Here is a 26,109-nt window from a genome sequence, read left to right on the forward strand (position 1 = left end):
ACCTCTGCTCTGCTTTCTGCCAATCATTTTTCATATTGCCTTTAGAATAATTTTTATAAAATAGAAATTTGGCTATGTCATTCTGCCACTTAAAGTTTGTGAATTAAGTGCTAGTATCTCTATTTTCTTCACATGCCTTAGCATAACCCTGAATAATAAGGCTGCCAATTACCTCTTCAGCCTTGTTACACATTGTGTTCCAAACCAACCAAAAGGCTTCTGTGTGTCCAGGACTTTGCATTTCCTCTTCTCTCTGTCTGAATTTGTTATTCCTTCCACAATCTACTGAACATCTAGTCAACAATTTTTCAAGCTAAATTCCACTCCTGTATATGAATCAACTCAGGCGCCAGTGGCTTTAGGACAACTTACCTGCCTTTAAAGTTAGATCAGGTTTCCCTTCTCTGTACTTTGGAAGCAGTCTGTGCATGCCTCTGTCATTTCATATTACATTATTCAGCTCATCTATGTACTTCTCCATCTCCCTCACTGGACTCAGGGACCCGCACTGGGCATAACTGTGTTTCAGGTAGGCATCCCCCAAACCCAATGGATAGCAGTCACAATACAATGCCTGAAGGAGACATATTTCTGAAGACTTGGCATAACTCAAATTTCTCACAGTAACAAATTTAATCTTAACAAAGGATGGCGTGCATTTTTGTTTCCAGACAGCGTGTCAATAGCAAAAACTCATTTTACCAACCTCTTAACCTTTGTAGATACACAATATTTTGAATAATTTTTAATTTGGGAAGATTAATATCATTTCAATTTTGCATAAAATGAAAATTTAATATGCTTATCATATCATTTCAAATCTACAAAATTTAAATTCACAATAAATTCAATGTCCAGTACCACATTCATAGTAATGTTTAAAGCATATTTCCTTCCTAACCTATCCTCCTCCTGTCTATCATTACATTCTGTTTACTTACTTAATCATTTTCTTATTCATCACTGTAGTGATCACCAGTGTTATTTCCTGAGATCTCAAGAATCAAGTTATTCCTGAGTTATCTCTTCTTTCCCCTCTTCCAAGCTATTACAGCTTTTCAAAAAAACAAAAATATGAGGGCAGAAATGAAAACAAATCATTCTGTATTTCACATTTTTTTAGATACAGGCTATTTTTCTCTTATTTATTCTGTGTGGCTTAGTTTAGAATAATCATTAGAGACAATGCTTTTAAATTTCATAATGAGCTTGACATATCTGATACCAGATAGCATATGCAATGTAACCCATGAGATCACATGATTAATTAATCTAATCCAGATAAAGCCATATCTAAAAAATGCATTTAAAGAGACTTTGGATTCCTGCTACTATTTGCATTCTTTTTATTATTTTTTGGGTCTAGAGTTGCTGCAATGTATTGTAGAGACATTAGTAATTTTAAAAATAATAACCAGGGCACCTGGGTAGCTCCGTTGGTTAAGTGCCTGACTTCAGCTCAGGTCATGATCTGTGTGCTCAGTGGGGAGTCNAACTCTTTAATCAATTTTGAGTTAGCTTTTGTGAGTGGTATAAGATATGGAACCACTTTCATTCTTTCACATATTAATATCCAATTATCCCAGCGACATTTATGGAAGAGATTGTCTTTTGTCTATTGAGTATTCTTGGATCCCTTGTCAAATGTTAATTGACTGTATATGCTTGGTTTTATTTCTGGGCTTTTAATTCTATTTCATTGGTCTATATGTCTTTTTTTAATGCCAGTTACACACTATTTTGATGACTATAGCTTTAGAGGATATCTTGAAATCAGGAAGTATGGGGTCTTCCTATTTTGTTCTTCTATCTCAGAATGGAGTCATATGGTTTTATATAAATTTTAAGAGTGTTTTTTCTACCTCTATAACAGATGTCATTGGAAACTTGATTGGAATTTCATTAAATCTATAATGGCTTTGTTAGTAATGACACTTTAACAATATCAGTTATTCTAATCCATGAACAAAGGATACATTTCAATTTGTTTGGCAATTGAAATCTTCTTCAATTTCTTTCATCAATGTCTCATAATTTTCAGAGTAGAAATATTTCACTTCCTTAATTAAATTTCTTCCTAAGTACTTTATTGTTTTTGATGCTATTGTAAATGGAATCAATTTCTTTATTTCTTTTTCAGAAAATTCGTTTTTAGTGTATAGCAACATTACTGATTTTTGTATGTTAATTTTGTATCCTTCAATTTAGTGAATTCTTTGGTTAGATCTTACAGTTTTTTGAGTCTTTAGGATTTTCTATATATAAAATTATGTCATCTGCAAATAAGGTCAATTTTACTTCTCACTTTTCAATTCTGATGCCTTTTATTTCTTTTTCTTACCTGATTGCTCTAGTTAGGACTTCTAGTCCTATGTTGAATAGGAGTGCTGAAGAGTGGGCACTCTTGTCTTGTTCTTGATGCTGATACTGCATGTCCCTAGGCCCCCATCATAAATCACATTGTTAGCATAAACTATCTAGCATGACCCAAGGCCTCAGCTAAACAAAGATACTCTTAACAGGCAAGATATTCCAAGGGCTTAGAGGTTATCTTTCAGAAGATGGACAGGAGCTAAACTTTTCCTTGAAATATGCAGGGTTTGGGCAAGTCAGATCTGTGGAGTTAATCCTTTGCTGCACACTACTCCAGGCAAAAACTGACTGATTATAGTGAATTCCTCTCTGTCTTTAGCACACATATCCAATTGGTAACTCAGTTCCCCTTATTCTACCTCCGTGTATTCCTACATTCATCATCATCCCCAGCACTTCCTTCCCCCACTCCAAATGAATCTATTAACCAAAACGTACTCATTTTTTGCATGAAGGTCACCCAATTTAATCCCTTTTTTCTTTCCCACTTCTACTGCCTCAGTCTTGAACTTCATCATGTTTCATATTACCTCTGCTCTGCTTTCTGCCAATCATTTTTCATATTGCCTTTAGAATAATTTTTATAAAATAGAAATTTGGCTATGTCATTCTGCCACTTAAAGTTTGTGAATTAAGTGCTAGTATCTCTATTTTCTTCACATGCCTTAGCATAACCCTGAATAATAAGGCTGCCAATTACCTCTTCAGCCTTGTTACACATTGTGTTCCAAACCAACCAAAAGGCTTCTGTGTGTCCAGGACTTTGCATTTCCTATTCTCTCTGTCTGAATTTGTTATTCCTTCCACAATCTACTGAACATCTAGTCAACAATTTTTCAAGCTAAATTCCACTCCTGTATATGAATCAAACTCAGGCGCCAATGGCTTTAGGACAACTTACCTGCCTTTAAAGTTAGATCAGGTTTCCCTTCTCTGTACTTTGGAAGCAGTCTGTGCATGCCTCAGTCATTTCAGATTTTACATTATTCAGCTCATCTATGTACTTCTCCATCTCCCTCACTGGACTCAGGGACCCGCACTGGGCATAACTGTGTTTCAGGTAGGCATCCCCCAAACCCAATGGATAGCAGTCACAATACAATGCCTGAAGGAGACATATTTCTGAAGACTTGGCATAACTCAAATTTCTCACAGTAACAAATTTAATCTTAACAAAGGATGGCGTGCATTTTTGTTTCCAGACAGCGTGTCAATAGCAAAAACTCATTTTACCAACCTCTTAACCTTTGTAGATACACAATATTTTGAATAATTTTTAATTTGGGAAGATTAATATCATTTCAATTTTGCATAAAATGAAAATTTAATATGCTTATCATATCATTTCAAATCTACAAAATTTAAATTCACAATAAATTCAATGTCCAGTACCACATTCATAGTAATGTTTAAAGCATATTTCCTTCCTAACCTATCCTCCTCCTGTCTATCATTACATTCTGTTTACTTACTTAATCATTTTCTTATTCATCACTGTAGTGATCACCAGTGTTATTTCCTGAGATCTCAAGAATCAAGTTATTCCTGAGTTATCTCTTCTTTCCCCTCTTCCAAGCTATTACAGCTTTTCAAAAAAACAAAAATATGAGGGCAGAAATGAAAACAAATCATTCTGTATTTCACATTTTTTAGATACAGGCTATTTTTCTCTTATTTATTCTGTGTGGCTTAGTTTAGAATAATCATTAGAGACAATGCTTTTAAATTTCATAATGAGCTTGACATATCTGATACCAGATAGCATATGCAATGTAACCCATGAGATCACATGATTAATTAATCTAATCCAGATAAAGCCATATCTAAAAAATGCATTTAAAGAGACTTTGGATTCCTGCTACTATTTGCATTCTTTTTATTATTTTTTGGGTCTAGAGTTGCTGCAATGTATTGTAGAGACATTAGTAATTTTAAAAATAATAACCAGGGCACCTGGGTAGCTCCGTTGGTTAAGTGCCTGACTTCAGCTCAGGTCATGATCTGTGTGCTCAGTGGGGAGTCGGCTTGTCCCTCTCCATATGCCCCTCCCCCAACATGTGCTTTCTTTCTTTCTCTCTTTCTCTCTCAAATGAGTAAATTTAAAATTTTGTCAAGGTCTTAAAAATGTATAGATCTCTTCAGCCTAAGCATGAATTTTTTCATTTGCATTATAGCTCTTAAAAAAAAACACAAAGGATTCTGTTTTAGCTTTATTGGCTGTCTGGCAGAACAGCAATATAAAAATTGGAACAAAGAAAAAAGGTTATTTTTTTTTACTCTTTTAGCATATAGATTACTATTAATTACCATGTAATGAGCTGAAAATTCCTGCCAAAAAGCTGAGGTTTGTGGTTCCATTAATGAGTATTTTCTTTCCACTGGGTGAAGTAAAAATTTTAAAGTGTTAGGGATTTGCACTTGGAAAACATCTCTAAGCTATTTATACAAGCAAGTCAATAGGAAAAGCACATTTTCCATTTATAGCCTTTGCATTCATGGATCTGACATTTTTGGCAGTGTGTTGCTTTTAGTGGTAGTTCCGAATTGTGGCCTTGGGCAGACTTCGATGTAGCAGGAGTGAGACCATCCAGCCTTGGACTGGCTGTGGCTGAATCTATGTTAAGAGTTCCCATTTAGTTTCCAAACTGGGAGAAACCACAGAAGTGTGCTTTCTTACTCCAAGATGGATTCCACCTACAACAGGCACCCCAACCATTGAGGAGCCCTAGGAACAGGATGCCACCAAGACACCGTTTCTGGGTTCGTCCCAATTAAAATATTTTGGGGCAGTTTGCCACCACTCCTGTCTCTAAGAATATTTTTGAGGAAGAGGAATCTACACATAAACAGACATCATCAAAACTGAACCATTCCGGTGGCCATGAAAACGCACCAGTTCTGTGAAAAGTGTGACACAAATGCCTAGTTTCTGTGCTCTGAATCTACCACTGCACTCGCTGCTCCAAGCCAAATACTGGGATACACCGCAGGCTGTGCCTGTGAGGGATACTGGGGAAGGCCCGTACTTGAGGGAAGCAGGGCTTCCCAGATGGACACTTTGGTCTGGCCAAAATCTTTGTAGAACTGCCTGGCAGAGTGAGACTCTGTTTGCCCCGGCTCTTTCCCTCTCTCTTTCCAGGGCTTCTTCCCCCTTCCCTCTTTTTTTTTTTCTTCACAGACCTTGACTTTTACTACAATAAATCTCCTACATGTCCAATCCTGTCTGCTTTTATGAGGACTCAGGTTCATGTAGCTATTGTCTTCAGTTGGATTATATTATCTTGACTTTTTTATCACTGTCTCAGTGATCATCAAATCTGTTCCTCTCGAGTCAAGGGGTAGAAAGCCCAGTACTGGTGTAACCAAGGAGTCACCTAGCCTTTTGCTCCAGCATCCTATTTCTGGCTTTCATCCTCGAGGTCACCTCATGGTACAAAATGGCTGCTAGAGCTCCAGTCATCCCATCTGCTCCGGGCAGCAGGAAAAAGTAATGGCAGAAGGACAAAAGTGGTATTCCTTCCAATGTTCTAGCTCCCTCTAAAAGCCTTCTTAGAAGTTCCACACAACTTTCCTCTTTGTTTCATTGTCTCAGGCATAATCACATGAATCACATAAACCTAGCAGCAAGGAGGGCTACAAAAGCTAAAATGCTATGAACGTTGACATCCAGATTAACATTGGATGTTGTATTGCTAAAGACAAATGAAAGAATGGATATTTGTGGCAACTCTTAGTCTCCTCTACCCTGCTTTTCTCTCCATTTTATGTAGACGTTAAAAAACAGGATGTCTGAATTTCCAAGAGAAATCTGAGAGAAGGAGGTGACCATCTTCTCCGGGGTAGTAAGAGCCTGACCCTATGCTCCCTTTCTTCTTGAGTTCTTCATGGGGCTAGACTCAGGATTTCAGGACATAAATGAAAGTGTTTAATCATCTTGACCAGACACAAGTATACATTCTACATGTGTTCAAAATTGCAGTGTAGCAGTTGAAAGCAAACGGGTGTTAGGCAACAATTAAAACCAGATCCCAGCTGTTTTGCTCACAATGGTGTCAACTAATGGTTAGGCAATTAAGCCTTTCCGCTAGTAAATGCTCAATAAACGTTAGTTAGCTGTTGGCTTGATATTTTTGCATGAAGTAAGGACTGCATGCTTTAAAAACGGGGCGGGCCATAAAATAAAACTACCCTAAAATGTTTTTGGCTTTTAGCTTAACTCATCCTAACCTCCATACCCTTTATTCTATTTTTTTCCTAGATTTGTTCTAACACTCTGTGTGTGTGTTTCTATGAGCCTTTTTTCTTTTTTTTTTCATTATAAAACAGCATTTTATTTATCATTAAAGTTCCATGAGGTAGGTAGTACTGATACTTTTTTTTTTATTATTATGTTAGTCACCATACAGTACATCCCCGGATTCCGATGCAAAGTTCAATGCTTCATTAGTTGCATAACACCGTGCAAATACGTGCCCTCCTTACTACCCATCACCGGTCTATCCCATTCCCCCACCCCCCTCCCCTCTGAAGTCCTCAGTTCGCTTCTCATAGTCCATAGTCTCTATGAGCCTTTTTTTCTATCTTTTCTTTTTTTCCCCTCTAACACTTTCCCTGATTTCTAGGATGTTCAGTAGGTCCCCTTTCAAAGTTCCCCAACACTGCCTGCATTCCTAGGTTCCAACTGGCACGTCACACCTGATGCCATAATGTGGTAGCACAGACTCACTCAGCCTGCAGGTCTCCCTGCAATCTACAGATTTAGAATAGATCAGCAAATGGTGTTTGGTAAGCACCTAGTCCCTGCATATTTTTAATCATTTCCCCACTCCAAGACCAGAATGCATATTTTCAGCCAATTAATTCGGATGGTGTAAACACATAGCAGTGCTTAGCTAATTTGAACTTAATACTAGATCAGTTAATGAAGAAATTAGGAAATCTCTGCATCTAAGCAGCAAAAGTTTCCTGCAAAATCACAGGAGGTAATCTTAATCATCTCCAGGCTTTTAGATGGAACGTTGACTGCATTGTGGACTCTAGCGCAATACGGTCACGCAAAATACTATGTTCCTTTGGGTATCTGTGGCTAAAACATTTCTTAAATTTCTTGTCTGTAAATACATACTTTACCTTTCTCTACTGATAAACCCTGCTGACAATCACTTGCCCATGCATGACTTTATCAATTTAAAAGATTTTTTTTTAGTCTTTTTCTCTCATAAGGAAATTATATTGGAAATAAATAATACGGTATGATTGCTTTTGCCCACCTATGAAGTTGAAATAATTTCCCATCCAGAGCTAGCTCTCTGGGATCCTATACTTCTTATCTTTGTGGCCTATGACAAATTATTTGATTCAGTCACCTCCTTTGTCAAGAAGAGTTCATAATGTCTTCCTGCTAGGATTGTTGTCAAGAGCAGAGACAATGAATTTGAAGCACTAAGCCCAGGGCCTCCTATTTAAGGGGCACTCAATAAAAGGGAGCAACAGTGGTAATGATGACAATTGATAATGGGAATGGTGATTATAAAGAGATTGTGGAAATGAAGAAGATGAAGGGAATGGGGAAGAACGTATTATTTTTTTATTACTCTTATAACAAATTGCGACAAGGTTGGTGGCCAGAAGTTTGTGGGCTTGGTTGGTTTCTTTGGTTCATGCCTCACATGTTAGCAGGGCTGTGTTCTTTCTAGAGGCTTGCAGGAGAATCTGTTTCCTTGCCTTTACAAACTTCTAGAGACCACCTGCATACCTTAGCTCGTGGCTTTCTCCCCTCATCTGCAAAGCCGGCAATGGTATCCTTCTGGGGTTTCAAATGTCTCCTTTCTCCTTTTCTATCTCATCTCTCTGACTTACTCTTCTGCCCTCTTACACTTTTAAAGGCCCGTGTGATAGATAACATTGGGTCCACCCAATAAGCTCTGTATCTTAAGGTTTATAACTTTAATTCCATCTGCAGAGAGGCTTTGGCCTTATAAGGTAACAATTGCAGATTCTAAGGATTTGAGTATGGACATCTTCAGGTGGCATTGTTCTGCCTACATAGGGGGAAAGTAAAATGTTGACCATAATAGGAATAATAAATTCAGACACTAGCTTCTAAAGAATATAGCCTTTGTTGGTGCTTAAAGGAAAATAAAAGCTTGCATGATAAAGTCAGCTTGGTATAGTGGAAAGAGCACTGAACTTGGTTCCATTTCTACAATCTCATGCCAGTCATTAAACAGTTTTAGATTTCTGGTTACTCATTTATCAAATAAGAAAGTCAGTTTAATGATATAAACATTGTTTTCAGTTATAAAATTCTGTCATTTAGTTAGAATAAATCTAACAGCCAAGCAAGAGTCTCCTGAATCTTGCCATGAAACACATGACGCTGTCTCATCAAAACTAAAGAGGGTTGTAGGATTGCACATTGTGGACCATGGCTCATGTAGAGAATTATCATAAGGATGAAGCCCAGGTTTATTTTTTAAGGGATTAGAATCCCACTGAAAGACAAGCATGTGCTGTCAGTTTCTTAGCTTCTAATTCTCCTGCTGCGGTCCATCCTCCCTTTGAAAGAGCAGGAAAGCCATGGTACACAGCTAAGCGGGAGCAGACAAGAGCCATGATACGCAAAAATCTGCTTCTAGGTACAGGAATGCATTAACATCTGAAAAAGATAAATGCAAATCCCCTTAGGCAATTCTTGAGCGTGAAAGTGTCCCTTGTCATGTCTCACTCATGAGGCTGAGAAGCCGGTGAGTCCCACGCTCAGTCTTCTTGGCCTCCCGCCACTATGGAGCACCTCATCCCGGGCCCCGACTAAGTCCTTCTCGCCTCCAACCAGGTGGTCGCTAGCAGTGCTGTCCAGATGAAGGACGATATGACAAGATGTTTAAGAGGAATGGAGAAATCTTTCTCCTCTGTGTTGGAGAGGCTGGAGACACAGTACAGTTTGCAGAATATATTCAGCAAAATGAGCCCCTTTATAAAGGGCAAAATCATTATGAACGGTCTCCCATAGCAGCAGCTAATTTCCCACACCAACACGTGACTGACTATCTTCGGAGTCGGACCCCATGTCATGTTAACCTCCTCCTGGCCGGCTCCGATGAGCACGAGGGCCCAGCTATCTACTACACGGACTACCTGGCAGCATTGGCCAAGGCCCCTTTTGCAGCCAGCCCATGGCTATGGTGCCTTTTTGACTCTCAGTATTCTGGATCGGTACTACACACCAACTATCTCTTGCGAGAGAGCAGTGGAACTTCTTAGGAAATATCCAGAGGAGCTCAAGAAATGTTTCATCCTCAATCTACCAAACTTCAGTGTTTGAATCATTAACAAAAATGGCAGGACCGGGACCTTTCCTTCCCTAACAGGACTCCTAACCTCATGCTCTCCCTCCCACTTGCCAGGGAACTTTTTTTTTGATGGGCTCCTTCATCTTTTTCTATTCTTTTGATGTTCATTCTTGATAGATGGTTAATTCACAATGAAGCTGAATCTGGGGGCGCCTGGGTGTCGCAGTCGTTAAGCGTCTGCCTTCGGCTCAGGGCGTGATCCCGGAGTTCTGGGATCGAGCCCCACATCAGGCTCCTCCGCTATGAGCCTGCTTCTTCCTCTCCACTCCCCCTGCTTGTGTTCCCTCTCTCTCTGGTTGTCTCTCTGTCAAATAAATAAATAAAATCTTTAAAAAAAAAAAGAAGAAGAAGCTGAATCTGGATAAATTGGGAGAAGAAAAGTGTCCCATCTGGAGGATGGGTTTTTAGATTCTATTCATTCAGTAATCTGCCAAATTACAGTCTTTTAGTAGCCTTTCCAAAATTAATGTTTTCTGTAGATAGATTTCCGGTTAGGGATTGCAACAAATGCAGTACAAAGATGTTGGTTTATTTATTTATTTTTTTTTTAAATTTATTTGACAGAGAGAGAGACAGCCAGCGAGAGGGAACACAAGCAGGGGGAGTGGGAGAGGAAGAAGCAGGCTCCCAGCAGAGGAGCCTGATGTGGGGCTCGATCCAATAACGCCAGGATCACGCCCTGAGCCAAAGGCAGACGCTCAACCGCTGTGCCACCCAGGCGCCCCAAGATGTTGGTTTATTAATAACAGTGCAACTATTATTTTTCAATCACCTGGGTTATTCTGAGTAATGTTTTTAAAATAAGAACATTTATCATCAACTAACTCAGAATGACTTCTTCCCATTTATGTGCCCTTTGTTATCAAGAGAATATAACCCATCTTGAAAAATTGTGAGGTAATAGGAAATAGACTCATTCACCATCTTAATTAGACCTTTATTCAAGAGTTTACCACCATTCACTGAACATCTTATTTATACTCCACACTGGGCTCCACACTGGAAATACACAGATGACTAGTACATAGATTTTTTATTTCAAGAATCCCAGAGTCGGGGTGCCTGGGTGGCGCAGTCGTTAAGCACCTGCCTTTGGCTCAGGGCATGATCCCGGCATTCTGGGATCGAGGCCCACATCGGGCTCCTCCGCTGGGAGCCTGCTTTTTCCTCTCCCACTCCCCCTGCTTGTGTTCCCTCTCTCACTGGCTGTCTCTGTTAAATAAATAAATAAATAAATAAATAAATAAATAAATAAATAAATCTTAAAAAAAAAAATCCCAGAGTCAAGTAAAATCCCAAAGACAAATAAAAAAAGTAATGTAAGAGGTAGCTGCGATCATAATAACTTCTACACAATGCAGGATGGTTCATGAAGAGAGCCAAGGAAACAGAGACTGTGAAGGAAGCTTCAAAAAAGTAGTCATTTATAAGCCGGTTTTTATTTTGCCAGGTAGAATAGGAAAGAGTATTTCACGCAAAATTAACAATATGCACGCAAAACAGAGAAAGAACCTGCATGTGTTTAAAAATTCCTTCTTTGTGAGATACCAGTGTACATTCATTTATTTCTTTACCTTTTTTTTTTTGACATTCACAAGAAGTTATGCTCCAGTATAGGCAAATTGCTAGAATTTCGAGTTTCTTCTACTGGTTATAACTCCAAAAAGAGAGAACCAATGTTTGAGAAATGATAAATTATGTGGTAGAGGAGTAGAGATTTTACATTAAAACTTAGGATATATAAAAGAAAATAAGAAAAAGTCTTGCACTTAAGTCCAATGGCTTATATGGGGTTAGGAGGTAGCTGTTTAAGCAAGCTGATAGAGGCAAAGCCCAGGGAGATTAGAAGTGGTGCAAGGAATGAAAAATGGGAAATGGAGAGAGATATACAAGCACTCCAGAATCACAAAATCTGAAAACCATTAAACATTTATATATAGGACTCGACACAGGAAAAAAAATATGTTTGAATATGTGTATTGTTTGCAAAAGAAAAATTTATAAGCATCTCATTAAAGCTATTAAAGATTTTTAAATCTCTAATGAATAAAGGATGATAAGTAGAGCAATTCCCATCATTAATAATTTAAGTTTTATCATTAATACTACTTTTATTTAGTTTTTTGTCTCTATAGCAGTAAATGTTATTAGAAAGGAGAGCTTACATACTATTTTTATTTATTTTATTTTATTTTTTGTGAAGGTGCTGCGAGCTTGTTCTTTGCTTAGGTGGATATAAAAATCTACCTTCTTTGTTTCTTCCCCAACTCTTGAATGTTCCCTCTTGGCTATGACGATTTGAATAGTGTTTCAGGATCATTTATGGCTTAGTGGAGACCACCTCTTCCAATACCTTTGAATCTACAGGCTTGATAATGGGAAGGGGAATTAGACAAATCTTAATAACACTCAAACAACATTCTAGAAGAAAAGGATTAAGACCTGGGACACCTATTCTTTGATGGTTCCATATTACCCTGGACTTTCCACCACAGTGGTTCTCATGGTCTGATCTAAGGTTTGCTGGCAAGAAAGAAAATCAAAAGCTCCAAAGTGAAATTCACCATAAGGTTGGGTAAATACAGTTCAATATATGTACCAAAGATTGGAGAAGAGCTCGTTTTGCCACAGCCTGTGACAAAGCCCCTCTAATACAACAGCCACACTTTGTGAGGGGTGATTATATATAAGTGTATATTTTTCAAAAACCTGTGATGTTAGGAGCTTACAGATTGAGGCCCACTGCAGCCACGCAGGTGCCCAGACCGGTAAGGTCAGCCCCAGAGCAGGAATGCATCAAACCGTGTAAGACCAAATTTTCGTCTGGCATACGTCAAGAGAATCAGACCAAATCAGAGATTTGGGTGTGGGTGGTTTTGTAGGATTGCCATGTATTGGGACAGTGAAGGAAGTGAGATCAGACAGAGAGGGGAAATGAAATGTGATAGAATCTCAACAAAGGCCTGGACCAAATCCACATGGAGCTCTGGAGCTGGGGCCCTTCAGCGTTGTCCCAAGGACTCAAAGAGATTGGACCTTCCCTGGGTATGGGCTCCTTGCAGAGGAGGCAAGGAGCCCTGGGAGGAGGGCAAGAAGTTGGTATGAGCCCTCCATTGAGGTGCCTGGGGCCATTCCCACAGGATGACTTGGGTGACAGCCATCAGCACCCCATGCTCCCCGCAGCTGGGGAATGAAGCGTCAGTCAGGAAGAGCTGACCTGGCCAGTGCCCTTACAACAGCCACTACAAACAGCTACCAAGACCTGGGCCTCATGAGCAGATGGCTCAGTCCTCTCTTATCTGGAAAATGTCAGAAGATAAAATCAATAAATTGTATCATCAGGATAGATGCATTTTCTTATTTTATTACTAACAAATATGTGGGAGTTCGGAGATATAAGAAATAGTGTTCCATGAGATAACCCACTGGTTTGTTCTCTATAGTTCTAATGAGGCCTAAAAGTTAAAAGAACTCTTTGTAATTTTGTTTATTTATTTTAAAGCTTTTATTTATTTATTTATTTATTTATTTATTTATTTATTTGAGAGAGAAAATGAGAGGGCACTCAAGTGGAGGTAGGAGCAGAGGGAGAGGGACAAGCAGACTCCACGCTGAGCACAGAGTCCAGAGCCCAACGCCAGGCTCTAACTCAAGACCCTGAGATCATGACCTGAGCCAAAATCAAGAGTCTGATGCTCAAGCAACTGAACCACCAGGTGCCCCAACTTTCTGTAATCTTAAATGATACCTCTTCAGTCATGAAACGTTGACTATAAACCATGATTTTTTCATAAAATTCTATTTTCATGGTTCTTTTCTCTGTTCACTGGCCCTGTGCCTCCTCTCCATTACCTTTCTTCTTTTTATCCCACTCAAGGCAGCTGTGCCTTGCCCCTTCTCTCAGTCCGATCATACATTTAGGGCTATAGAAGAGGCTTGCAATCACATTTTACAAATCATCACTCATTTCCCATGTCACTCTTTACTCTGGTGCCTCCTTTTTGAAAAAGCTAAAGGTATGAGCCCTGCACAATGATCATCTCAAGTGTCAGGTAGAGATTTATGCGAAGCCACATGGCACTGCCGTACAAAGACAAAGCAAGTAGACAGGTGGAAATGGTGCCAGTGAGTGGACGGGATGCCATATTGGGAGCTCTGATTGGAACAGGAAGCTGTGAAGCCGTGGTAAAGTCCTTCCTGAAGTCCCTGGTCACTAGACCAAGTAATGTACCACAAAAATGACCGAGATGATAGAAATTTTAGTAAATAAGCATTGAAAAATAAGGTTGGGTAAATAGGCATTATAAACTTTTATAAACTTACAACTACATAGCTCCCTGCATTCTTCTGCACTGGAAACCAAGGAACAAATGAATATTCTGTTCTGTTTCCTAGCATCTCAACTCCTTATAAGTTGCCCTGCATCTCATAGAATGGTAATAGCTTCCTGCTTAACTATGAAAACAAATCCCCAATTCAAAACTGAGAACACACTCACTTCATATCCAACGTTTAAATACAGAGCATAATTTTATCCAAGCTTATTTTTATAAACACAAATATGCACAGAAAAGCATTTTGAACTAAATTAGTTTACAATGTAAACTCTGCAATCTATTTAGCACACTTAATCAACTGAGTTGAATTCATTCTTGGAGGAAAAGATACAGTACCTAGCTTTGATAGTCAACATATGTCAGGATATTTTTTATGATAGTATTTTCATGAAGCCCAAGTATGAATTACTAATCTATTTGCCTTGGAGGGAAATGTATGAATAGTTGAGAATGTTATAAGAGTTGACAGGGCTCTGGTCTAAGCATACTTATCATATGAAGAACAAGATGGAAATAATTCTATAATGGAAGATCTGCTTTGTGTTAGGTAGTTACACGAATTCCTTCTATGCTTTATATATCAGTCCTTAATTACCATGCTGGATTCCTGGCAACCAAACTTTTTTGTCTTTTTTATATTATCTAAAACAAGAGTTATATGGTGAACTTTTTCATTTTTAACGTACTACATAAGTGTAATTTAGCAAAGCTAATCTGACCAGTCCTATTTTCCCTACAATGTTTTTATCGTGTCTTTCTTTCTACTAATCAAGAATCTTTTCAAGTTTAAAATCCATCTTTCTAAGAGTTAAACAATTAATACCATTTTAGTAGCATACACACACACACACACACACACACACTTCTTTAGGTATTTTTATCCAGAAATATTCTGTTTTCTAATTGAGTCAATGTTCAGTAATAGGAAATCTCTCTAGTAACCGTGAAAAAAAAGAAACAGATTTAAGAACATTATATCAATTTAGACTAAGAAAGGATATTTATTTCACAGTGTGGTGCCCAACACATAACTTTATTTTGTTATAGGATGAGTATGGGTAAAATGTATAGTCTCTTTAGAGGGGAAAACTCATAACCTCTCTAAAATTATTTTTTTGGTTTCGGAATTACAGGAAATGACAGCTTTAAAGAGAACAACCAATGAAATCAGAGTTGCCCTTAGACCCAGGCGAGAGGGGCAAGAGTGTTTCAGAAGTCTCTGAATATCACAAACCCCAGCACAAAATAAATTTATTAAAGGGCACATGCTTGTCTCTGTCACTCTCAAACCAATGCTCAGAGCAACCCCTAACCAGCGCTATTCAGATGTTAAACAAACAGCTCAAAGGTATAGTGGGAACCTGGTTTGTATCATGTGCTGATTCCCAAGGTATAAATACTCCCATCAATGGCAGGTTTCAGACTCCCAAAGTGATATCACTGACCACAGAATTGGAAAAGGTGCCATGAATGGATTTTCTCAAGCCCATATGAGCTGGTTCCAGCACACCACTGACTGCAACTCTGATGTGTTAGAGAGAGACTTTGATTTGGAGTATGGGCAAGATTTAAAAGGTAGAAACTTTCAGGTGTGAAAAAGGACAAATTAATTAGCTTGCCAAATCCTTCCTCTCTGATTGCTTGAATGCAACAGATGCTTGCATAAGAAAATTTCATAATTTGAGCAAAAATAACAAATTAATTTCAAAATGTTCCAGTAAAAAAAAAATTTTAATTAATGACTTTGCTAAAAGAAAAAATAAATCTTATGCATTTAGTTCATAATAATTTATAAATTGTGTATGTTTTCATGTGACCACTCATCCAAATTTTACTAGCCCGTTATCAGAACATTTAAGCAAGCACAAGAATAAATCAGTCATCTTTGATATTTGCCCATTTTCAGTTATATTAATAATGTAACTTCACACATATATGTTATTTGTTATATTAAGTCCTGTTTGTCAAGATAGAAGGCTAGAATATGTTGTACTTAACAGGTTAATGTTTGATTTATAGCTTTAAATATTTGGACATTGCTAATTAATTGACCGTTACTTAGGAAATTGCTTTTCAATGTTACCACATTCAATATTATATTTGTTATGCGAAAGGACCGCAAGTTAGTTGTTTTGGAGAAACATTTTTTTTAATTTGTCAAGTATTGTGGAAATATGGATGGAATATTGTTATGAGCAATACGTTTATATTGTGAATATGGAATATTTTTTGAAATTCAGGTTGGAATTTTTAAAGCAAGTTTTCTTTTTCCACACAATAATCAAGCATGGTGTTTCACTATAAATGCAGCCATTTAAGCATTTACATGAAGAACATTTTTATATCTGGAAATAGATTAAAGACTTTGAAGACCATTAGCAATATTTTCATTTCCTTCAAAGATTTTCTGAAAGCCCAACTCTTCTCTTCTGAAAATTTTTTTGCCCAAAGACTATGGATTTCCTTAATTAAACCTAAGTCATTCATCTTTGAGCTATAAAACTTGAAGGAAGTAACTAAACCTCCCTGAGTCTTAAATACCTTATCTGAATACAGGAAGTAAGGATAGGACATATGTATCATACCTACATTGTGATTTTTGGTGTTTTGTGAGACGACATATTGCAGAACCCAGCACAAGCTAGACCTTCACTAAATGTGGCCTTCCCCTCTCTGGTTACTATTTAATTAGATTTCGATCCATGAAAGACAGAGACTATGCCTCATTCATTTTTAAATCTCTAACTCCAAGCTTAGGGCCTGATACACTTCCCAGTGTTGGACAACGTCAACACCTTAAACGTAAATTTATTATGTTGTATGTTTGGGTTGTGGAACCTGAGACATCAGCCTGCATGTAGGCAGAGTAAGTGTTTACCTAAGTGATGTGAAGTGATTTGAAGCAATCCAGTTATTTAAAAATCCTCCATTCCACAACATCTCATATTCTATCATTAGAATTTAATTACCTTGAGGGGCGCCAGGGTGGCTCAGTCCCTTAAGCATTCAATTCTTGATTTTGGCTCAGGTCGTGATCTCAGGGTTGTAAGATCAAGCACCCCCCCCCCAAGTGGGCTCCCTGCTCAGCAGGGAGTCTGCTTCTCTCCCTCTGCCTCACTTCCCTCACCGCCCCCTCCCATGCATGCACTCTGTGTGCTTTTTTCTCTCCCTCTCTTTTTTTAAAAAAAGAATTTAATTACTTTGAGATTTCCTTGTTCTGGTCTTCTTTGAATATACAAATAATCCGAAGCACTTAAAAAAAGTCATTGTCTGTAGGGATATAGGGGCAGTACCCCGAGGCTGGTAGAGAACTAAAGCTGAGGTAAAAAAGAGATTTTTCTAACATTCTGCAAGAACTGGCTCTAGGTACTTAACAGCATGATTGACTAGTCTATCATTCAGAACTTTCACTGATGGTAACAATGAAACAAAACAAAAGACACATTACACTTTGGAAGTCTCAGTATTTACCAGCATCTCAAACCAAAACTATTCTTTTGTGCCCTTTGTTTTCATAACCACGGTGCAACCACTATATACTGTTCCCTCCTTCCAGAGTCGTGAAAAGAGTTCAACAAATAACTCTCCCTCCTCACTCATCACTCACTCTCATCCTGGATAGAAATACAAAATCAAACAGGAAGGCGAATAATATAAAATATAGAATATCTGCCAGGATCTGGACAATCACAAAAGTGAAGTGGAAAATGGTAGAATAAATGAAGTAAATGCAAAGTTTCTTTGTCTTGGTGAGGAAGAGGTGGGCGGAGTGGAGAGCAAGGAAGTGGTGGAGTGCGAGAGTTATGTCCATTAGACACATATGGTACAGAAAGGGAAAACATGTTTAAGATCAGTTAATTTAAACTCAGAGTGTCCTAGCTTCTTTGTTTTTTAAGCTATTGTTGATGTTGTTTATCAAGCTATTTAAAGGAAAGTCATTAAAGAGAGTCTTTGGTTTACTCTGAACAACGAGCAGCAAACTTCTGGCAAGGAAGGAGCCTATTAATGTTGTCTGAAGGGTAAGTGTCTTGAAATGGGACGGTGCTGAGTCCTCTGAATGGAGCCACCCTCTGGTACAAAAGCATGGCGTCAGCCATCTAGCTTGTGACTGTTCCGTACACACAGCCCATTTATCAGTTTAGTGTCTGCCCAGGGAGCTATCCTCTTTGTTTTGCTTCCCTGTTACAGCCTAATTTAAAGAAATTATTTCATGCCCCCAGGTACAGAAAACTTCTAAAAAATCTCTCTCTGGGGGTGACTAGGAACAGAAATGTAGAGCTCAGTGACATACTTAGTCTGGGTTTTCTTGTTGACTCGTATGAACAGAAAATCTAGAATGGCAGTTAGGAAATTTTCAGAGGTGGTGTTGAAATTACTTAGTGTAAAATATTAGATAAAATTACAAGTTTCGAGTAGTGCGTTTAGGATTCTCAATGCATTTCCATACACACTGCCTCATTCAATCCTCACAACGACCCTGTGAGGTATCATGGAATGTTTTATTTTGCAAAGAAGAAGACAGAGATTTGAAGAAATGATTTGTCTAAAGCTTCACAACTAACAGGATTCAACCCTAGCTTCCAAGTTCATCAGTCTATACTCATGATCCCTCATGTGCAAAACCCAAGTAATCTTGTAACTTGGGAGCTCTTGGAAACTTTGTTTTCTGGCTTTCTTTTCCATTTTAGTTATCTATCTATTTATCTGTCTACATATACAGAGAGAGAGAGAGAGAGAGAGCGCCCCCCCCCCTCACACAGGAGATGGGGAGGGGGAGGAAGCAGAGAGAGAATCTGAAGCAGGCTCCACGCCCAGCATGAGGCTCAATCTCATGACCCTGAGATTATAACCTGAACTGAAATCTAGAGTCTGAACACTTAACCACCTGAGCCACCCAGGCGTCCCTTTCTTTTCCATTTTAAAATTCACTTAAAAATCTCTATTCATTATTCCATTAGTCATTCATATTTTCACTTCCCCATTTTCATGCCTCATGGTGTTTTCCATCTAAAATAGTTGTCACTATTATCAAAGAATTTTCTGTGGAAACTGTAAACTAGCCCACTGAGAAGGGGTGTGCAATTTTAAGTGCTCTTTTCACAGTTTAGTCTTTGATTTTTTTTATTACTAAATTTATGGAATTAAACAACGAACTCACTTTTGACCCTCTTCATCGCCTGAGCAGGGCAGGAAAGCAGTGGCCTTCTGCACAGCCCGCCTGTAGAGAGAACAGGGTGGCCACGCTTGCTTGGGGCAGTCCTGGGTCCTTGTAATTAGCAATGGTGCCCTCCTCGCTCTCAAAACTCTAATTTGAACAGTAAATTACTCTCTTAGGAGCAAGCAAAACAAACCACGTTCTGCATAGGCAGAAGATAAGAGAAGGCATTATATCTCCTTTACAAAATCCCTCAAAGAATTTGCCTTTACAGCGTTCTACCAACCTCCTGGTAAGAAAGATACCACTCATTGATCGGAAGCCACAGAACCATACACTAGAATATGCTTGTTCTAGTGTAACCATGAAGGGAGCAGGTGCCTCTATTACAGGATGGCATGTTTTCCAAAGGTCCTTTTTATTTGACTTTGGAGTCCAGCAACAGTTATTCTCCCACTGTTTTTATTTGGTGAGAGTATCCAGATTCTATTCCACAGAAGTCCAGAGTCCAATCACATTTTCATAGCTGTTCTTTGAAAGCTGTTTCATTATTCAGCCTGGGAAACCGCATGTTAAACAAGTTTTTTATATCAATATTTATAAAAGCGTTTAATATTCTAATGCGTATTCTGCCTCTTTTGGGGGGAGAGAGATAGTTTACATAGAATGTTCACCAATGGACTTGACCACAGATGACAGTTTGGAAAACAATGGTGTAGGCTTAGATTTTGGACAGCATTAAAATGGTTTTAATCGTGCTTGATATATTACAGTAATTAATTAGTATTTTAATTGATCTTAACTCCCCGATCGCACACCAGCTTAGTGATGAGGAATAACAACAAATTAGGTGGGGGAACAGTATTTTCAACCGAAGCAGGAAATCCGCTGTATGAAATCTACATAGAAATTCTAGGAAATCTTACCAGGAAGAGATGTCATCTGCAGTCACCCTATGAAGAATTAATTGCTTAGCTTTGTATTTAAAAAGATGTTCCTCCCAAATTATTCTAACATCAACTCCTATACGTAGTACAGTAATTGAAGGGAAGTATTGAGAGGTGAAATCCCACTGCCTTCCTTTCAAATTCGCAAATGAAACCAGATTCAGAACCAATATAATTCATCTGTACATACGTGCACTCGAGTGTGTGCGTGTGTGTGTGTGACAACACTGCACCTACTTCAGTTTTGTAGCACTTAGCACACTTTTCTAATTGCTTGTTGCTATTTTGTTGTTTCCAACACGTCTGGAATAGATTACAACTTTTTTAGCTCGGCATTCCCTCAAACCTACAACAGTGTGTTCCACCAAAGCACGTGCATTATGTGGCTACGCCAAGAATCTAACAAGCATTTTTAGGGCAAATAAGATCACTAATTCTTGTTTGTTTCTCTTTTTAAAATAGTACCCTCTACTGTGGAAGGCCACATGAATCCTGAATGAGAGTACATCTCAGTTCTCCTTCTGGTTAGATTCTGTTTGTATTAATTTGGTAAAGAAAGCTTGTCTTTCACAAGTGTTTATCACATTGATACCTCATCTATCAGGGTCTTTGCTGTCGTACATCTTATGATGAGGCACTTCGATGCAATGCTGAATTTCCTGGGTGCCTAGGAAAATGGTGTCTTGTTTCCAAATTAAACTTTAGGGCTACAAAGCTAAGAGAACTTCGTTAACATGGATACTTCTTCAGTTTATGCTAAGTTTTCTTTTTCCATGGAGTAATTCAATTTATCTTATCCTAAGTGAATTAGAACTCTTCATATTTATATTTTGGATATATTTTCCTTATCCTATTCTTTTTTTGTCCAACATCTTATTTCTATTTCCATCAGTTATTAAGTTTAACTAGTCAAATTTTAATCTCCTAATTACTACCACACATAATTTTTAGAATGAGGCTAGACATAAATAGATATATAAATAAACAGAAGAACAGGTAAATATCCTTAAATATTTTTCTTATTAAAACATTTTTTCCAACCAATTATGCAACTGCCCGTGCTCCTTCTCCTAGATATATGATAGCATCTTTTGAAATTTCCTCTAGAAATTTACCAAAGTATAATGACAAATATAAAAAGAAATCTAAATGTGCAACATTTGTGACCTTCCCAAATATTTGATCAGGAAAAGAAAACTCTTCCATCCAGTGTATGCTTAGTTTAGCTTGAAGAGGTTATTTCAAGCTTTGACTTTCAGGGTTTTGTAATTTTCCTAATTAAGTCCCTGCTTACTTAAGATAATAACAATAGTCATGAGAATAGCATTAGAGTTGTGGTGCTTTTTATGTGCCAGTTGCATATGTGCATTCTTTCACTTAATTCTCCAAACAAGCTGATGAGATAGATGCTGTTACCATCTTTATTTTACATATAAGGAAAACGAAGCCAGGAGAATTTAAGGAACTTTCCCAATGTCACCCGACTTGAAAGTTATGGGGCCAGGATTTAACTCTGTGACCCCAAGGCCCATATTCATAACCCTAACGAGTAATATTTTCATATAGATTCCAGTACCTATGGTTATATTTTTAAAACAATCTTTTAAAGAAGGATTTGTTGAGTTTAATTTTTACTATCTCAAAAAAAAAAAAAAGATTCTTGTCTCCTAAAAAAATAAATAAAACCATTTAATATCTGTAAATTTGAGGGAAATATTTGTTTTAATCAGCAAAACCCTTTTATTAAACAGAGAAACCGAAGTCAAATTTTTTCTTTCTCAATAAAAAAGTAATTAAATTGAAAAATTATCCTTCCGTAAAAGATGAAGAAAAAATAACTTGTAAAACCTGTATTAATACATTGTTAAACTGGTTGCTAACAAGATTTTTTTTTTCATTCAGCTGAGAAAAAATGTATTTTTCCATCAAACACTAATGCTCGGCAGGTTTGAATTTCTTTCCTTTGGTGAGGGAATTGAATTAATGTGTTAGAGCCCTAGGGTTTGGCAGTAGGTAGATTCAATATCATGTTTACACACTAAGCCCTTCAATTTCATTTTGAAAAGGGGGTGGGGGGTGGGAACCAAGGCACCAAGATCTAGAAAACTCCTGCAAATAGAGATAGCCCAGCAAAATCAAATCCATTCATATGAAAAAATCCTCTATAATCAAAAGATATTATTTTAAGTCCTCAAAGCTACTATTTTATCAAAGTGCCTCACACCTATATGACCTGCTACAACCCACAGGGGACAGTCGCCTGTGTATAAAAAGCATGGTTTCCCTATTTATTTTTGCATTTGGAATATCGTGTCTGCCAATCTGTTGACTTACGCGTTTTAAACTTGGAAAGGAAATGCCAGAAGTAAAATTTGTCAGACCATAAAATTTAACAATGCTTTCATCAAATTCTGATGGGTCATCAGAATTTATTATGATTATGATTTATTATTTATTATGCAGTTACTTATACTGACATGCTCATCAACGATTCTTTTGTGGTACTCGAATTTTGAAGTGTAGTGGCAAAGGTGCATGTGGGTGCAGGGGATGGGTAGAACGTCCCTGCATTTGACAGTTTTAACCGACGTTTGACTCTTGAAACTTTCCCACACTTTCTAACTGGGAACCTCAAATTCTTTGCCCTCTAAAAGAACTTAAGAGTTCACTGTGTCCTCCCTTTGTACTTGGGAGGAAACTTCCTACTGATAGCCTAAGAGAGCTGTCCGAAGTCAACACTTAGGAAATTGCAGAATCAGGATGGACTCAAAATCCAATCTTCTTTCACTAGGCTGTCTTTCTCTGCCTCTTTTTCCATTACTGGCTTCTCTCCCTCTGTATATCACCTAACTGAGGCTGGCTTGAATATTCAGTTTCCCAATCTTTTCTTCAAAGATGATTAGATAGGTCTGGGTGTCTGTGTTCACTCCAAACCCATACTCTGCATGTCTTTTTGCACTCGAGTCACACTTGAACAGAGTGCTGTGTTCCAATATATAGAACCTAGCGTGTGGAAAACACAAAATATTATTTTTATCCTCCCAAGTCAGCATTCCTTCCCACCACTTTTTACTGCTGATTTTACCAATAGTTCCATAGTCTCTTAAATTCATAACATGGAGATCTTAAAAAGTGATGCTGTTTGGGGCACCTGGATGGCTCAGTGGGTTAAGAATCGGACTCTTGATTTTGGCTCAGGTCATGATCTCACAGTCCTGAGATCGAGCCCCGCATCAGGCTCCATGCTCAGCGTGGAGTCTTTTTGGAATTCTCTCTCTCCATCTCCCTCTGCCCCTTCCCCTTGCTCACACACTCTCTTTTGATAAATAAAATATTTTTTTTAAAAAGTGATGCTCTTTGGGGAATTACAGCATGAGTTAAGTTTGCAAAGAGTAGCAAGAGTTTAGTTTTCAAAAAGTTATGTTACAGATAATGGTGTTGCAATAAAATTGAAAAGGGTTTCCCACAAAAATGATTCCATAATAAAGTCTTCCCAGGTGTTTTTCATAATGTCTCTCAGGTTCAACCAAAAGGTTGAATTTCTTTTTCTATTCTCAGTCATTAACCTTGACTTTTCAAGCTTTCATGCCTAGCTTATGACAAGTTAGCTATTCTAAATTTCCTTTGGACAAATATCTAACTGGTGAGATACTTATCCTTAAAATCTCTTTCATGTCATCACTTCTTCATTCAAGAACTTCCTTGGGCTACATTTTGCCCATCAGATAAACCTAAATTTTCAAGCTTCTAAGTTAACAACTGCTCCTTCCTTGTTTTTCCAATCCTTCTCTCATTTATCTCTAATGTGACCTCTCTCAGATAGAAATAATTAGGAAGGAAGGACTTCTAGGTGGGAGTTGGGTGAAATTAATAGTAGAGTGAAGACAAAATATCCTACTAGAAAGAGCATATGGTTTACAGCCAAACAAAGCTGGGTCTGAACACGTGTGTGTGTGTGTGCTTGCGTGCGCACATGTGAAGTCTCTGTAAAATCAGGTTAATAATAATGTTATCTGTACAAGGTTGCTCTCAGCATTGATATAAATGCTAGGCACATAATAGTCACTCAATAAAAATAACAACTATTAGATTAACACAGGCATTGAAAACATTCACTTTATACCAGCCACTACATTACATACTTTAAATATAATAGCTCAATTAATCCCTAAAACAACCTTCTAAATTAGCATAGGAAATACTGCTTATTGTTCGCTAGTAGCCACTCTTCCCTCTTTCACTGAGTAAGAACATCCAAACCCCGAATATTATCTAGGCACATGGATGTCCAGCTTCAAAAAATATTTCCCAGCCTCCTTTGCTGCTCGGTCTGACCGTGTGACTAAATTTCAGCCAATGGGTCATAAGAGGAAGTAATGTGAACAACTTCCTGGTCATGTACTTCATAAAGGATGCTCTCTACTTTTTCTCCTACCACCTCCAGTGGGCTGGCTCATAACATAGTTATAGTTGATCAAATGAGGACAACACTCGTGATGTTAGCTAAACAGCAAGAGAGCAGAAACCTGCCTCCCTGGGATGATTTTGTGATACCCAACCTGGGCTGCCTGCTACCTCTAGCCTGCTAAATGAGAAAGAAGGAAGCATCATCATCTTAAAGCCACTGTATTTTAGGGAGTCTCTGTCGCAGCACTTAACCCATGACTCACTAATAAAAGCAGGTAATGTTATTTATCATTATTTTACAATAAGAAATCTGAAACCAATACAAAAAACTTTGGGAAAGAAACAGATAAAGCAGAGTAAATCTGGGTTTCAGAAGAGCAGTCCTGAATCTGTAAGCAGGGAGAATACTGGCTGGGACTTACCCAAACAGGGCAGATGGAGTCCAGCCTGGCTGTTCAGATACTGAGAAGCTTCAGCATGAAGTCAGCACATGGACAGCTCGGTGGGGAAGAATGTTAGAACCACCCCTGAGCTCAAGTTTCCCTCACTGCGTTGCCCACCGAGTGGAGCAACAAGCTTTTCGACGTGTTCATATTTAGCTTCCAGGTTATTTTTGAGTATCTGCTGCTGTAACGGTGAGATCCAGTGGGAGGATTTAATAGCACAGTATATCTGGTAGCCAAATTTGGTCCTTACCTCTACTCTGTTTCTGCCAATTTCTCATGTTCCCTTGACTTCCCTCTGCCAACCTGAGTGCATCAGGTCTCCAGACTCCAGACCTTTCTCAACAAGCCTGTTTTCCTTATATTCAATCCACCAGCAGGAGATTTAGCTCTTTGGTGCATGCATCAACAAGGACTGTAATAGAATTCTAGAAGATTCTCACTCAGAGCCATCTAACACAAAATGGACTTCATTAGGTCCAAGGAGGTCTGCAGGGACTCTACAGTAACACTGCATCCTTTAGTTATATCCTCTGGGTCAGTTATTTGCTATTCTGTGACTCAGTTTCCCTATTTGTAAAATCGAGGAGTGTATAGATTCACATGGGGCTTTGTGAAGAATAAATGAATTAAGTAAAAAAACTTAAAACAGTGTATAGCACACATGAAGTTCTCAATAGATTTTAGCTACTGCTATGATTTATTTATTGAGCCAAAACCTAAAGAAATATGGACATATCCTGTATGGAGTACATAGTCTAATCAGAAGAGACAGATACATGCACAGCTTATGCAGTAATGTGTTATGAGTGTGGGGATTCCATAAAGAGCCTGGGCCATTTTGCATGGCAAGGCCAGTTTTCTTACAGAAAGGTCATGAAGGACATCATGGAAGACAGGCGTTCCTTCCTTCCCAGTAGACATCACTGTGCACTTGGGGTTTTCTCCTCTGACTTATTTATGCAAGTATATATATTAGGGTGGGGGTGTAGTAGATAGAACACTCAAGGCAGAGTTTATAAAACTGGTTTCTATTCCGAATTGTAGCATGCTAACAACCGACTTGGAAAAGTCACTCTCGGGGGTCTGGGTGGC

General features: G+C 38.2%; 1 pseudogene; it reads left to right on the forward strand.

The window, feature by feature from the left end:
• The first annotated feature begins 9,157 nt into the window (after positions 1 to 9,157).
• Positions 9,158 to 9,826, forward strand: LOC100469584 (annotated as a pseudogene).
• The last annotated feature ends 16,283 nt before the right edge of the window (positions 9,827 to 26,109 follow it).

This window comes from Ailuropoda melanoleuca, chromosome 9 (genome assembly GCF_002007445.2).
Source record: "Ailuropoda melanoleuca isolate Jingjing chromosome 9, ASM200744v2, whole genome shotgun sequence".
In the NCBI taxonomy this organism is placed as follows: Eukaryota; Metazoa; Chordata; class Mammalia; order Carnivora; family Ursidae; genus Ailuropoda; species Ailuropoda melanoleuca.